This window comes from Pelodiscus sinensis, chromosome 1 (assembly GCF_052426305.1).
Source record: "Pelodiscus sinensis isolate ZL-2025 chromosome 1, ASM5242630v1, whole genome shotgun sequence".
Lineage (NCBI taxonomy): Eukaryota > Metazoa > Chordata > Testudines > Trionychidae > Pelodiscus > Pelodiscus sinensis.
The window spans coordinates 176,345,949-176,362,828 of record NC_143052.1 but is presented as its reverse complement, the minus strand read 5'-3'; the positions used below and the strand labels follow the sequence as shown (position 1 = coordinate 176,362,828).

General features: G+C 41.4%; 1 long non-coding RNA gene across 3 annotated transcripts in view; it reads left to right on the top strand.

The window, feature by feature from the left end:
- The window catches only part of LOC142826921 (uncharacterized), a 142,927-nt gene that overhangs the window by 96,467 nt on the left and 29,580 nt on the right, over nucleotides 1-16,880 (top strand). Inside the window, exon 3 of one of the 3 annotated variants that reach the window (XR_012901191.2) lies at nucleotides 7,286-7,869. The exons of the other annotated variants lie outside the window; for them this stretch is intronic. This is a non-coding gene — a long non-coding RNA (uncharacterized LOC142826921). Of the gene's footprint in view, nucleotides 1-7,285; nucleotides 7,870-16,880 lie in introns of those variants that run through there. 3 annotated transcript variants of the gene reach the window in all.

The following is a 16,880-nucleotide window of genomic DNA, read 5'->3' as shown; positions in this document are numbered from 1 at the left end:
TAATTCAGCCAAGATTAAGTCATCACAATCTAAGCCTTTCTGGAAAAAAGGAAAAGCTGACACTTCCTTAACTCCTATAAAATATATGTATATTTGTGTTCCTACACAGATGCTTGGACACAATCATGTAATTTATGTGCTTCAGACTCTGATGAAGGTCCAGTTAATTTGCTAGTTTAAAATACTGAAATACACAATGCAGAAGAATCAGTGCATGGGCAGAACTAAAAACACATAATGTAGTTCACAATGTCAGCTAATTAATTTATTCATGTATTCTATTTTAATAGGTTTTTTTTTTTGCAGTTTCCTAATGCAGCTTTAATAGTAAAGGTAAATCAAAATCCAAATACCAATGCATAATTTATTATTAGAAATACATTTTAGGAAAACTTTGTGTTGGCCAATCCTAAACTCAGTCGTAGGTCACATGAGACTATTGTGACATTCAACATAGTGAGCTTTCAGGGTGACATTTCGATGGAACTTTTTAGAAATATATCACAATCTCAGGAAAGTACTGCAGAGCAGAGCAGATTTATGGAGCTGGGAGCCTATTATGCAGAACTGTAGATCACTGCTGTCTACCAATGAGACTAGTTTTTTGCTAATATTTCCCAAGTGTCCTTTGTCTTCTCCTTTCCTTGTTAAAGTAACAATTCAATTTGATAGGTTTTTTTATATATATTTTGCTGGAAACACTGAAGCTCTATCTTTACTTTAATCACCTTCTCAATCTACTGACTATTTTTATCTTTAACTATTGCTTCTATTTAGCGGTAAGTGGTGTTTGCCTGTGAAATCAACACAGTGCAAATATAATAAAATAGTTAAGAGCAGCTAATACATTTCAATATTCATGTTCCATATGCCTGAATACTGTATTTATTCTAAAATAAATTAATGAAAAGTAACTTGAGGAGTGTGAGATTACCCTGTGGAATGCACTATTACATTGAGAAAAATGTGCTATTCAGAAAATGGAAAACTATAAATGTATCAAATGCCTGTAGTTAGTTGTCTGTCAAGCTTTTTGTAATGACTGTTATAAAACATTTACATAATGCTTAACATTTACATGGCATTATATACAACATAGATAATAACCCTTCCTAGATTTTTAGAAGTGTACAGTTCCAGATAAATGTCCATTTTATTGAAACAAGTTTGTGCTGTTCTAGGACTTCTTGGTTATCATTAAGCTGCATTCTGCATATAATGAGAGAAGCAAAAGAGTTCAGGTTTGCCAGTTCTGGGGGCTTGAGCACCTGAAATGTGAACTTTCAGAGAATCTCTAGATCAGATGCCCCACCCCCCACTTAATCCATGCATGGATTCTCTGATTCCTGGATGGAAGGGAGATTTAGCTGCCTATGTAGCGTCACCTCTGATCTTTCCTAAATCTGGGAAAGTCATCTCTCCGTAGGTGCTAGAACTAGGAGTCCTGGGGGTGCTACCGCATCCCCTAGGTAGAAGTTTATAGTTTAGTTTGATGGCTCTCTGCACCCCCACTATAAAAATGTTTCAAAATCCCTGCCTTTCCCTGTAGTCTGGGATCTGTTCAGGAGATGGATGCAAGGATTGGCTGAGATGGATGTCATCTCACAGGGCCATGGCCAAACAGGATTATGGATTCACTTCAAGACAGCGTCAGTTCGAGAGAGTGGCTTTTATTAATCTCACTACGTCACTGCTATTACAGGCTTAACACTGCCAGATGGTTACACAGCTACTGCAAAGTAATATGTCAATAAGCTTAGGCAGAGCAATGCATAAAAGAGAGCAACAGGCACTTGGAAATGCTTACGTCCCTTCACGCTGTGGGGCATCCCGTTCCTGTCATCTCACACCAGGCTGCAGTGGACGTGGCTCCAGCTGAGGGAATCCAGGGCACCCTCTGAGGTCTGGGTCCCTGGTGAGACTCAGCAGGCATGGGACTCCCTACATTAGTTGTACTACAGTTGTTTACCGGGTGTGGGCATACCTGGCTCAACACCATTCTTATCACTCTGAGACTGAGGTCAAACATGTTTACTGCTTATAGTTTCCCAGCTCAAGGCATGGGTTAAAGTTGATAAAGCCCAGCTGCTGTTTGTGCTTGCGGGGTCCCAGGCTATGCTAAGCTGGGTACAGCAGGAATGGAAACTTCCTGAGCTGTAGGCCCCACATATGACTTTTTATGTGACAAAGGGCCTAACTTGTTATGCCTTTTCAGCAGGATTGTGAACTGTTAATAACTACTTTCTGAGAACAGTTATCCAGCCAGTTATGCACCCACCTTATAGTAGCCCAATCTAAGTTGATAGAGGAGGTATCTGAGCTTTAAGCTATCATCATCTTCTTGAGTATTCTAGGATGCATTTATTCAGGCCCTGGTGACTTGCAGACATCTAACTTTTCTAAGTAGATTATAATTTTTTTTTAATTTTAACTTCTAAACCTATTCCATTTTTACTAGCATTCACTATGTTAGGCATCCCATCACTATCAGTCTTCTCAATGAAAACTGAAACAAAGACATTGTTAAGCACTGCTGCCATTTCCAAGTTTCCTGTTACTTTTTCTCCCTCTTCACTGAGCAATGGACCTATCCTGACCTTGGTCTTCCTCTTGCTTCTAATGTATTTGTAAATATCTTCTTGATACCTTTTATGTCTCTAGCTAGATTGAGCTCATTCTGTGCCTTTTGCCTTTCTAATTTTGCCCTTGCATACTTGCATTATTTGCTTATATTCATCCTTTGTAATTTGTCATAGTTTCCACTTTTTATGAGACTCCTTTTTGATTTTTAGATCATGCAAGATTAAGCCTGATTAAGCCAAGGCAGACTTTTGTTATAATTTCTATCTATCCTTTCTGTCTAGCTTCCTTTGTGTCACTCCCAGAAGTGATCAGCATGTCCCTGTTGCCCCTAAGAGGGGGAAGCAGGGATTCTATGCATGCTGCCTGTACCCCAAATGCTGACTCCATAGCTCCCATTATCTGGGCACTGCAACCAGTGGCTGCTGTGGAGATGGTCCTTGCCCCTTAGTCCGGTGAAAGTGACGGTGGGAGAGAGCAAGTGATAAAGGGGTGTGTGTGTGTGTGTGTGTGTGTGTGTGTGGAGTGAGCAGAGGGTCTAGCCTCAGGAAAGGGGCAGGATGGGGGCAGGGTAAGGCTCTTTGGGTTTGTATATTTAGACAGTTGGTAACCCTACCAGGAGGGCATGTGGAATCCCTGGTGATATTGGAAGAACACACCCAGCAGCATAGCCAGCAAATGGCTGGGTATTAGCTAGCATAGGTGCAGCACCACCCAAATGTCATGCAGAGCACATCCATGGCTTATGTGTGCATGGAGCCCATTGACTATTTTGCCCAGGGTGCTAGAATTGCTGGCAATGGGCCTGACATGATATCAGAGGAAAATTGCCATTGAACTCACACCTATTCATACATTTTCTACTACTGTCATCATTCTAGATTATTCTATAGGATTAAAAAAACTTTCTTGGACACCCATTTCAAAATAATCAACAAACATGGTAGCAATGATCTTGCACCAGAATCTTTTCTGTGTACATTTTTATTACCTATTCCTATACAGATTCCATTTACTAAAAATTCTCCTTTATCTCTGAAGTAGCTACACGTACATAACCAATAGATATTGTTGGTTTAAAAAAGATCTCCTTTCAATATAATGGGGAATGCTGATAGAACACGTCGAAGGTTTCAAACCATTATAACATTGTGTGATCATATATTAACTAATGTCATAGGCTGAGTTAAAATTTTAAATTGCAGGATTCTGTTTGTTTTTTACTACACAAAAATAAAAAAATGCAATAGAAATTTTAAAACAGGTTTAGTAATCTGCAGGGTTAGACAATATTTTCCAGTTAATTAATTCATAATTAGAATCCTGTTTACTGTGCTTACACTGCATCACTTAGTTTTTATGCCCTGATTTTTATTGTTTCTATCCTCTGCACGCTGGAGAAGTATATTTACCTTAGTCTAATTAAGTTTCTCAAAGAATACAATAATTTGAGCTACATCTTTGTAAAGCTGTGAGGGTCAATGTACCTTCTCTCTGACTGGGGGATTTAAAAGCTTTAAGCTGATAAAAACGCATGGCAGGGTATCCAGCCATTAACCTGATTTCAGCTAAAAGAAATCTGCTAATGCTTGCACATTTCTAAAGTATACTCGTGAGTTTGAAAAGCTCATCACATTCTCCTTTCCATGCAAATTTCTTAAAATTATGTGAAATCCTGATGTTGTAGAGCGATGACGAGAATATGTAATGCTTGGCTGGATTAGATATGGAGATGACACCTGATACATTTGTTTTAATGAAGAAATTGAAGTATCTTTCAACACTTCATTATTTTATTAATGATCTACATCATCAGCAAAAGCTTTACAAATGTAATCTGGGAGAATTTTATGTGCTAAGCTACACAGACATGCTGCAGAAGGGAATTTATGTAGTGTATTCAAGGGTTGTCATACTCTTGTTAACTTTTTCCCATTTCTACTGTATTCTGAATTTTATATACCTCTGCTTTAGCAAACTAAGATGACCAAAACGGTTCTGGAAAAGGCCATCACAGTAGCTTTTTGAAAAACATTGACCATTAAAAAGACTCCAGTAAAACAAGTAAACAAAATGAGATGTATGGAACCTGCATTGATTCATCAGCCATCTTTTTACCAGTGACATTGGGTCTGGGACCTTTTATTTTAGTCACATGCATGTTGAGCATTGTGAAGATTAAAAAAAAAAAAAAAAACCCTGGGAATTTATATTCCAAACTCCTGAAATTCATTTAGAATGTTGATATTGTTGTCCTTTCTGAGATTAGTGTCTTGCTGCTGACACCAGCATTGTCCCTCTGCTCAATAGTAATAATATTCTAGGAACTTGAGATAAGCCTCTCAATGGAGAAGCCAGTGTCATGAGTCAGGGGTGTACGTGTGTGTTTCTATATGTAATTTGTTCTGTTTATATATGTGAATGTGTGCGCACACAGGATGGTCTGAGGAAAAAAGGAGATCACAAACAGCATGCACGAAGCTTCTTCTTTCAGAACACTCAGCCTAACACTATGGTGATTTTCAGGAAATCTATCAGAACAACTTAAGAATTGAGGTTGATGTTAGGAAAATTGCTGTACCATTGAATACCCCTATATAAATATGGAATTCACCATGGACTGATGAGCTTATGTCCCATCATAGGCGGCTGGTATGCTAGGCAGGGGAAGGCATTGCCTTCCCAATCCGTCAGCCTGGCCACACCCACACACTGCCTTAGATTCCCTACTGTAGGCATACCAGGGGAAGAATGTTGCTGATCCTAAGTGCCCTCTTTCCCTGGGCTCTGGGGCCAGTGAGGGTGGGGCCACAAGCTGTCCTCCTTATGCTCTGGGGCCAGGGAGGCTGGGGCTTGGCCTCCCACCTCCCTCCTTTGTGGTGCTACAGAGGGAGCAGCTTGGCTCCTGTGGGAGGCCAGTCAGGAAGCTTTGGGCAGGCATGTTTTCCTAGCAGGTTCACACTGTTTTAGATGCAGGATTAATTAAAATCAAAGCAAATTGACCTGGAGAGAGAGGTTCCATGATTGAGAAGACAATTCATGTGCTGCAGTAGGAGAACAACCCTCTGTGATTTCAGAGAACACTGATCCCAGCTCAAATAATGGAATGGGATGGTGGAAAAAAATGAGGCAAGGAATTGTGTAGGTTTTTAAAATGGTATTGATTTATATATTTTCATTTGAATAAATAAAGAGCAGTGGTGGCTTAGATCCTATGCAAAGTGTCAGTCCGTCTTATGTTACATCACATGCCCTGGAAGAGGCTAATTTGTGGAACCAGACAACTCACATATCAGGAGTTCTGGGAGAAAGTGAACTTAACCTGTGGGGAAGTCAGCACTTGTAAAAGGGTGAGGCAGTTCACAATGGGGTCCAAGGAAAGGGTATAAGGTAGAAGATCTGTATTCTGGGACTAGGTGCAGTCCCTACACTCTAGTGTTGATGACTTAGTGGTCCATTCTGCATTTAAATTCTATGATTCGGTTCAAACTCAAGAGGTTTAAAGTATCCTGCCATAACTAAATGAAACTTTACTGGACAATATACGTGGAACTAGTTAAATACAAATGTTCATTCCCTAGTTTTGCTATTCCTAACAAAATAACAACTGGCAATAACAGCTTTTCACTTTACATTTTCACCCCATAGAATGCCTCATTTTTATTTTCCTTTTTTGTTCTATATTTACAAACACATTTTAACAAGAACAACACGCGTGTGATATTCAGTCAGAATACGTTTTCAGTACTTGCAGATGGTCCAGGAGAGGAAGAAGAATATGTACTAGCCAGAAATAGTGGGAGAAGTCACAGGACATAAAAATGGATTGATAATGGCCAAAAAAAGGGATCATGATACTTTTTACATCCTTCAAGGAATGGGTTTGTGTGTGAGTGTGGGGGGGAGGGGGAGGGGAGAATACATGAGGGGAGGGTGACTGGTGTTGGTGAGGAAATGAAGTAATTGTTGTGGCTGAAGCAACATATGGGGAGGAGTTATTGTGGTGCAGGGAGTAGCCACCAGTGTAAACAAGAGAGCCAAAGATAATTAAATTCTCACTCCATTGAAGTCCTTTGACCCTTGAAGTGGGTCAAAGATTTCATCCAGGCAGTAATCTATTATGGTAGTAGATTTCTGGCATTCTAGCCGTTTGTCATTCATCTGTACTAAGAATAATCTCTTTAGTTTTATGAAAGTCTTACAGAATTCTAGAGAAGTTTATCCCTGACTTTTAGAATACTGTATCCTTACCTACAATGCAAACCTGTAGGATGGTTCCTAAATAAAACCAACCAACCAAACAAAATTATATGACCATTTTCTACTAACTTCTTAGAGTTTTTTAGAATAAGTTCTGTAGAATCAAAATACAGGACTATGTAGCACTTTAAAGACTAACACGGCTACATTTCTATCACTATTCGGTAGAATCCTTTTTGTTTAATCTGTTAAATTTTTCAGAATTCTTTGAGAATGAATTTGCATTTACTGTAAGTAACCACAGGGTGGCACCATAAATTGTCATGCCACAATTTTACTGTTGAGAGGCAGAGCAACAAGTTATGTCAAGTGCTAATTGTACTTTTTGGTGAAAGGGAGGAAGTACAGTTATTTATGGGAACATGAGACAATTATGTTTTTGGTATTAAATTGTATTCATGTTAACAGCTTACATTAATAAATCCTTATTCCTTTTTCTGGATAGGATCTAGGGATGCAAGCAGAACAACCAGCATCAAGTAAACACAAGACCTTAGCAATAAAGAGATTTTCCATTTTATTTAGTCTGTGGTATTAAGCACTACCAGGCCCCATTCTCAAGAAGTCTTTAAGTGGAAAAATCTTTCTTCTGGGACGTTTACAAGGATGAACCAGAAACAGCATGGTGGGAAGCCCCGGAAATAAACAGAAACAATGCAATAACATTAGCAGTTAAGGCGGAGTGGGACAAAATTGGGAAATTGATAGTTTAAATATGTTCCTTTAATATGCATAGCACTTTTTAGGATTCTAATTACCTATAATTTATATATGCAGAGAACAAGTTGTTTTAGAAATGTCTTAAGTGTATTAACATACGTGCTTTTCATTTCAACCTCTCAATTAATTGCTAATCCAGTCAAATAGTTTGCTGCAAACAATTTATTAATTGGATTTGGCATCTTTTCTGTTCATGAACTGACATACTTTTTGATTAGTCATATATGGTTTTAAAATATTATAGGGGATTGGTTGATTACATAAATTACATGATGTGGTTTCAGTTCCTTTACTGGATGACAATCTTTAATAAACAGGAATAGTTCCCGAATAAATCAGTAGAATGCTGAAATAATCGTGGGATGATGAAAAGCCATTTATGGCAAGAGTCTTAGCAGATAAATAGGTGTTGGAATTTTAAGATGATATATCTTCTTTATAAGATGTCTGTGGAAATTAGAACTAAAAAGAAACTGCTGAGACCTTGTTTAGAAAGAAGAAAGGCATCACAGATATATTTGCTATAGAATAGAATTTAGTGTTTAAAAAAATATTCACATAAAGTAAGTGTTTGAGTGAGTGTTAGGTTAACCAGGTAGCAAGTCTGAAAAAATCAGAATGAAGGTGGGCAGCAAAAGGTGCCTATATAAGACAAAGCCCTGAATATCAGAAGTATCCTTTAGTAATCATACGAAATATATATGAAAATAATCTTTTAAACTGGTATATGAATTAAATTTGTTGCTTGGTATTACTGGAAAAATGAACAAAAACAGTTATATGGACATGGTTGGATCAAATTGATGATCTGATTTAGTGAAAGTGTTTGGGAATAATTTCTCCACTATTTGCTCAGTCTAATTGTTTTATTCTTTATTTTACTCCATCATAAAAAGTTATGATCACTTAGGCTATGTCTAGACCATGGAGTTTTTCCGGGATACCTCTGGCATCCCGGAAAAACTCTGCCACATCCAGGGAAAGTGTCTGCTCTTCTGACATTTTTTTGTGGAAGAGCAGACATGCTTTTTTGGAAGCCCCTGTATTCCTCGTTTCACGAGGAATAAGGGCTCTTCCATAAGAGGAGGTTTTTCCGAAATTTGGCCCAGTGTAGACAGGTCAAATTTTGGAAAAGCCTCTTCCAAAAAAAAAAAAACCTTTCAGAAAAAGGTACACTAATTGCAAGGAACAATTTGCATACCTTTTCCCGATAAGTATCAGAGGGGTAGCTGTGTTAGTCTGAATCTGCAAAAGCTGCGAGGAGTCTGACGAAGTGGATCTTTGCCCACGAAAGCTTATGCTCCTACACTTCAGTTAGTCTATAAGGTGCTACAGGACTCCTTGCCGCTTTTCCCGATAAAACTCTGTAGTCTAGATGTAGCCCAATACTGCACTATGTAGCCTCCTTAGATGGGATTGCAGAATAGCTAAGAAACAGAGGTCCTACAAAATAATGAGTTTCAAGGAAAAAAGGTTAAAATCAACCTGAGATTTTTCACCATCTTTTCCCTAAAATATTGGTAAACATAGGATAAGCCTATACTTAATCAACGTACTAGTTTTCAGGTCACTTCTGAATTTCTCCCCTACACAGCAGGAAAAAATATATTTGTACTATAAGAGACCCAATCCACAACTAAGTTTCTTCCTAACATTTTCATTATAAGACTTATTTATTCTTTGACCTAATCTTTTAAATGTAGATTTGAATTTTTGCTTTGCATTTTAAAACATCTAAGAGATGAACATGTAGGCATCCCCTTTAAGGTTATGACAGCCAGTGCAGAAGTACCAATTTATTACTTGGCTTTTACACAAATATGACATGATCTCATTAAATTTCTGCCATGGGATTTTATCACTTTAATAATTTGTTGCAATATTTATAGAATACTATGATGAATTGTATTGGATTTATCATATAATCTAATAAATAATATGACAAAATAATAAATCAATCAAAATCAAAAAGTATTAAAATTATGCGGTGCAACATTTCAGATCGAAAAGTATGAGTGCTGCATTGAAAACAAAGGAGGGAAATATTTCATAATAAACTGTTGTGCTTCTCTCTTAATGAAATTGCAGTAGGTGTGGTGTTAAAGTTCACATTTTGGCTTTGTTACTGGAGATGGCTTACACATTGTTTATTTTTCCCCATTCCATAATAACTTTTTAGGAAGAAAACAATAGTGAGGATGCAAAAACTAGTATTTGAGTATCTTTTCTGCAAATGTTAATCTTACCCCTTCATTTTGGTTAGGGATAATAATTGCTATTGTAGAAATATGGATAGGTTTCTATATGTAAGTATGGTGTCTGAATAACCTTGAAAAGGGATCAGAGTATTACTTGATTTTCAAAAATAGGTATACCTACAGGGAACTGAGACGAGGTAGTGATAATGGGAAATATAGATATTCCAATGCACTTATAATTATGCAACTATAACTGAAAGTAATAAGAGGGTTTGTATCACAGTTGAAAACTAAGGTGACATGAAAGGTTTAAATGAATGATAAAAGCAGTCATAGGTTAACTTTTAATGCCATAGGCTATTAATTTAGTTACTGAAAGCATGCTCTGTATATCTTTTAGTTAGATAGTAAGCTTCTCAAGGCAGGACCTATGACTACTCCTGATTATGAAGTACCTTGCAAAATGGAGCATTAGTTGAATTTGGTGCTTCTGGGCTTTACTGTAACAAAAAGAAACAAAATACACAAACAAATTCAGACTGAAATTGACACAATTTTTAAGTGAGCCTATTTAATACAGCAGAATGAAAATTGGAATTTCAGTATCTAATTAGGTGAAAATCCCTCACCCTTCCTCAATGTTTGGCTAAAACAAAACATTCTGGAACATCACGAGACTGAAACATTTCATTTCAGTTTGTTAAACTGGACTGACATTTTCTTTCAAGTCAGTTTAGCATTGCACTGTATTTGCCTTTGGTGATACTCTGCCTGGTTTGTGCATGACATGATTGCCCTGAATATCATGGGATGGACCTGATGACCCAAGAGGTCCCTTCCAGACCTATGCATTTTTCCTTGGGCTGTGTCCAGACTCAGGGGTTTTTTCGAAAAAAGTAGCCTTTTTTCGAAAAAACTTCACCTGTGTCTAGACTACAGCCGCGTTCTTTCGAAATTAAATCGAAAGAATGCGGCTTTTCTTTCGACGGCGCTAAACCTCATTGCACGAGGAAGAACGCCTTTTTTGACGGAGATCCGTCGAAAATAAGTGAGTGTGGACGTGGGGAGGCCATTTTTTCGAAAATACTGGCCTCCAGGAAGAAGCCCTGGTGGACAATCTGGGGCATGGGTTGCATGTCTCTGGTTCCTGTCTGCAGCCATTTCTTAAAGGGACAGGCACCCTCACAGCCACTTGTTGCAGCAAAGGAGCCAGAGCACACGGCTACTTAGGTGCAGCATGTCCCAGCCCCAAGACCCTCCTGGCCCTTCCAGAGAGCCTCCTGGGACCCAGCCAGGGGCTCCAAACGCCGGGCACCATCATGGTCTGGGCCAGAGCTCAAGACCCTTCTGGAGCTCTGGGGAGAGGAGGAGGCCTTACAAGCCCTCAAAAGCAGGCGGCGAAATGCGGACATTTATGGCCGCATGGCAGAGGCCCTGGCCCAGAAGGGACACTACCCCCGCACCCAGGACCAGGTGCGCTCCAAAGTTAAAGAGCTGCACCAAGGATATGTCAAGGCCAGGGAGGAGAGCTCCCATTCTGGTGCAGCCCCCTACTACTTCCCTTACTACAGTGAGCTGGACCAGATCCTGGGTGGTGGTGGTGAAGCACACACACCACGGCGTTTCGTCCAGTCAGGCTTGGCAGACCCTGTGGTGGACGCGCCAGAGCAGGACCCAGAGCACTCAGGAGACGGGGACATGGTGCCAGAGGAGGACAGTGAGGAGACGGCGACCCTCACCCTGGAGCCAGTCACCCAGACCCCAGAGGCCTCCCAGGTGTCGTCTGGCGCAGGAGATGAAGCAGCAGGTGAGTGCAGTGAGGTTGTGTAACACCGAGGGGGGGGGGGGAGGTAGGTGGGTGCACAGTGGGTGATGCACAAGGGAAACCTGTCATGCTCAGGCTGATGCCCAGGTCACACACAGTGTTACCTTCAGAATGTCTGATTCCCCTGTCTCAAGGAGAGGGCATGCCCTTTTGGACAGCTGTTGCACACATGACTGATTGTGATAGAAATGTAGCCGTATTACTCTGATCTGAAGAAGTGGGTCTGGCCCACGAAAGCTCATCCCCTAATAAACCATCCTGTTAGTATTTTAAGTGCTACAGAGTCCAGTTTTTTAGGACTGATTGTGTCTTCTTCTTTTCCTCCACAGCCGGACCAGCCGTGCAAGAGGGCCGCAGCACCCCAGCCCCACCTCCACCTCCATCTCGGGGACATGGGAGCCGCAGACACAGGCGTGCAACAGTTATACTATTTTTTGAGTGATATTTAAAAAAATAAAACAGAACTTATTATTTTGAGACAAACCCTGGTGTTAATGATTTCTCCAAACAGTGTCAGGAGATGGGTTGTGGAGGGAAGCTTCTTTTGGGCCAGGGTCCAGTCCCCAGGCAGAAGCCCCTCAGTAGAGTCAGTGGCCTACCGTAGGGCCTCCCGTATGCCAACAGCAGACCGGTGAGCCTGGCGGATGGCAGCTGTCTGGGGCTGGGCAAAGTGCCTCTCCTGGCCATCAGCACCTGTACCCCACACTGGTAGGAAGGCCTCCCCTTCCCTCTCCACCAGGTTATGGAGAACGCAACACGCAGCCACCACCTCAGGGATGTTGCTCTCCCCCATGTCTAGGCGTGTGAGCAAGCACCGGAATCTGCCTTTTAAACGTCTGAACGCACATTCCACCTGGTTGCGAGCCCGGTTAAGGTGAGCATTAAACTGCTCCTTGCTCGCATCCAGGTGGCCAGTGTAGGGCTTCATCAGCCACGGCATCAGGGGGTAGGCCGCATCAGCCACTATGCACACCGGCATGTGCACATCCCCAACTGCAAAGTTGTGATGCGGGAAAAATGTTCCTGCCTGAAGCCTCCGGTAGAGGTACGAGTTCCTGAAGATGCGGGCATCGTGTGCCCGCCCTGACCACCCAACACAAATGTCAGAAAACTGGCCACGATGGTCGACCAGGGCCTGGAGGACCATAGAAAAGTAGCCCTTTCTGTTAATGAATTGGGCTGCTCGATGGGGCGGTGCACGGATTGGAATGTGTGTCCCATCGAGTGCCCCTCCACAATTCGGGAAGCCAAGGGCAACAAAGCCGGCCATGATGCTGTCCAGATCTGGTAGACAGATGAGCCTATTGAGCAGCTCCGAATTGATGGCCCTCACCACCTGCAGAACGAGACAGACAACAAAATGTTAGAAGGGGTGCCTTATCTCTTAGGAGGAGAACCCACCACCCACCTTCCCTCTCAAACACCCCGGGAATCCTCAGAACCCCCCCCCCCCCAACAATTCAGGGTGAGTGGAGGAGCTCCCTCCCATTCCCACTCCCACTCCACTTTGCCCTTCCTGACAGTCTCCCTTCCCCCCCACCCCAAACTGTGACTGTCCCCAGACAATGACTTACCTCCATCAGGATGGATCCAACAGTAGACCTGCCCACTCCAAATTGGTGTCCCACGGAGCCGTAGCTGTCGGGGGTTGCCAGCTTCCAGAGGGCAATGGCGACCCTCTTTTCCAGGGGGATAGCAGGCCGCAGGTGGGTGTCTTGCCGTTGCAGAGCAGGGGCGAGCCAGGTACACAGCTCCTGGAAAGTGGTCTTTCGCATCCGGAAGTTGCGTAGCCACTCTTGGTCATCCCAGAGCTCCATCACGAGCCGGTCCCACCAGTCAGAGCTGGTGTCAAGCCTCCAAACACGCTTGTCCACAAAGAAGTTTGGAGGCAAGGGCAGTGTGGCTGCTTGACGGACGATCCCTTCGTACCTCTGGTCTGGGTCCAGCTGGGGAAGGAGCCTCATGACTGTGTCATGCAGATGCAGCAAAACTTGCAGTATGATGGCGTGGGGCCATCGCCTGCCCAGGGGCAGCTCTGGCTCCATGCCAAAAAAATGGGTCTAAAACAGAAAAACCTCCTAACAAAAAACCTGTTGGGGTGTCCCAGGAAGCTGAGAACTCCAAACCAGCACTGCAATGCCTTGCTTACCTCCTAGAGGGACAGCAAAGTCAGCTGCAGAAGCAGAGCAACGGGTGTTCAGGAGTGTCCCTTTAACCACGCCGCGTCTCTGCAAAGGGCAGGCAGGCAGCAGCACCCGGAAGGAAATGCTGCCCCCATACCCTGGCAGAAGCGGTTCCGGGTGGCTTTTAATTTCGAAAGAGCGTCCAGCAGTCAGGACGCTCTTTTTCGAAAAAGTGGATCGATTTTCCGATCCGCGTATCGTAGTCTAGATGCGCTCTTTCGAAAGAGCCTCTTTCGAAAGAGGCTTGCAGTCTAGACATAGCCTTGGTGTGGGGAGGGGCTCTATCAGACTTCACCTCCATGATGTACTTGCATTCAGTTGATGTACCACATGGGTCTGTCCGAAGGGAAAGATCATTCAGCCAAGGAGCACCACACTAAAGGAGAGAATGAGGATACTAAACAAGCAAACAACTACTCCTATGAGGCACCATAAGCACAGGAAGTTACATATCAAACTGACTTGAAACAAAACACGTTGGTTTAGTAAAACATACATTCATAGAAGATAAGTCAGTGGCTATTAGCCAAAATGTTGAGGGGGACATCCCTATGCTGTTGGTATCCCTAAAGATCTTCATGTCTCTAGAAGCTGGGACTGGATGACGGGGGATGGATCACTTGATAAATTACCCTGTTTTTCTCCCTCACCCTGAAGCACCTGGCATTGCCCCCCCTATTGGATGACATGATACTGGGCTACAATTGGTCTGACCCAGCATGGGCATGTTTATGTTCTTGTCTTAGGCAGAAATAGTTTAGGTTTCCACTTGCTCTGTGTTGACATGGTTGCCTATTTATGCTCTTTCACGGTATGTTGGGACTGGAGTATATTTGAAGGGAAGCCACCTATGACTGATGGGGAAACATTAAATTATACTAAATTGGATTAACACTATACATTTTGGATATCTGTTGTATCTAAAACCTTCCAACACTTCCTCTAACATTTCCATCAAGTCACGTAGACTTCTTGTTTTCATAGACACCCAGTCCTCTACAGCATGAATCAAGCCATGTAGCTGAGTTAAGTCAGTATCCTTACATGACACAATCTCTCCATTCGGTCTACCCAGAATATTATCATTTGTTTTGGAGAACATATTCAATTAGATGAGGACATCAGTGCTAGATCCTCATCTGAGATACATGTGTTCATCACTTCCAGGTTAGACAGTTGTATATCTTTTGTATCCAGGACTGAAGGTAAAGACATAATAAAAACAGTTTATAAACTTCCGCTGGCACCGAAGTAGAGGGAGTGCTTATTAGCTCTAGATAGAGCTAGGAAGGTCACCATGATAGTAGGTTTAAAAATGTGTTATGTTATTGAATAAAAACACCTGTCAGGATATTAGCTTAGAGGGCTCCACTCTTCCTTAAAATTGAGCAGATTTGGGTGGGAAATTGTAGATAATTTATCTATCTCTATACCTTTGCAAATGTAATTTAATTTTTTTCAAAGTACATTGTAGTCTATTAACTAAATAACTTACATGAAGTTTCTATGTTACTTCATTTCCAGGTTCCCAATGGTTCTTTTTTGTAGATTTAAAGAAAACTAGGGGGCTGCACCTTTTGATTGTTACCCTTGCCTAACTCCTGCCTCTGGCTGCTTTTGCTTTGCTAGAGAGCCTGTTGACACTGACATGATGATGTCATTTTGTTGCCCAGCAGGAAGAATCTTGAGAAAAAGAGGGAGAAAAAGAACTAACTACACATTTTAAAACAGGAGAGACAAAAATTGCCTAAAATAGCATTTCAGTTATGCTCAATTGATTTACAAGCACATACTGAGTAGGATTTTCAGAAGTTCTTGAGTGACTTAGGAACTCACATGCCATTGATTTAATGAAAATTTGTATTCCTAGGTCATTGAGGCCAAGTCTATGCTATGCAGAAGATAGACACTGCTGTAGTCAAACTTCTGGGGTTTGAATTAGCAGGTCAGGTGAACATCTGCTAATTTGAACTGAGAGGGCACTGGTAGTTGGTTGGGATTAAAGGCACACTGATGAGGACTTATCCAAGGACACAGTTACACTTTTATTACTGTTGTTATGGAAGGTTGCACTAGACGGTGCTGTCACACACAAGCTTCCAAATTCTCTTTCTTAGCATGCAAGCACATTTTTGTTCTTGAGATGATAGGATGTGGCATCATTAATTTGAGAGTATTTGTAGTTTTGTGTTGTGGAGAGTGAGCTATGCATGCAGCAGAATTTCCTTTGTGCCCTTGCCTCTACTTAGAGTACATTCTTGAGCTAGAGTTGATCCCTGGTGTCTGAGCATTGGTATTGGCTTGAGATTCCTAGTCCAAGAACTTGTTCAGCAAGGTGTTGGACCATCCCAACTCAGCACCATATACTGTACTTATGTAAATAAATGAAGTTGCACCAAGAATATATCCAAATTCCACATCACTGAATTTTTCTTGTCTGTGAAGTCAGCCAGCAAGGTCTTGAACATCTGCTACCACTCAGCAGAGGGCTGACAGCAATTTTAGAACAAGTCAGAAGAAAGGGCAACACTATACATGATGTTTTTAATTGCCAATAATGCCAGAATCCATAAAGGGATATATAATGTGGACAGTTCAGTTGTATTCTGGGTAAAGAATCTGTTTACTATGTTAACTTGGCTATTGTATGTCTATAGTTGCATCTCTACATTTATAGTTTCTAGATACAATGTATAGGAATTCAGTTTGTAATATAAAGGTTAAATGTGTAATAATTTGATGCATGGGGAAAAAGTTCACTTAATAGGAGAGAAGGTATTCTAAACGGGTTGGAAGAAAGCTGAAATAATATTATTCTACTTGTGTTTCCCATTTACAGGGGAGAAGGGCAACTTTTTATTTCCAACAAGGAATTTTGTGACTTGATGTATCATAAAGGATTATTTAACCAGTGTGTTTTACAGAAAATGACAGGAAATTAATAGGGGTTGTGGCAGAGAATACTAGAGCCAAAAGGTTGACTTGAGATGTGTTTTTAAAAAAAGGAAGGAAAAAAGGGAAATTGATCACATGTATAGAAGACCATGAAAAATGAACCTGAACTTTGTTTAAATTTAATTCAACAGATAACTTTTTATAGAGAGAAGTTGTACC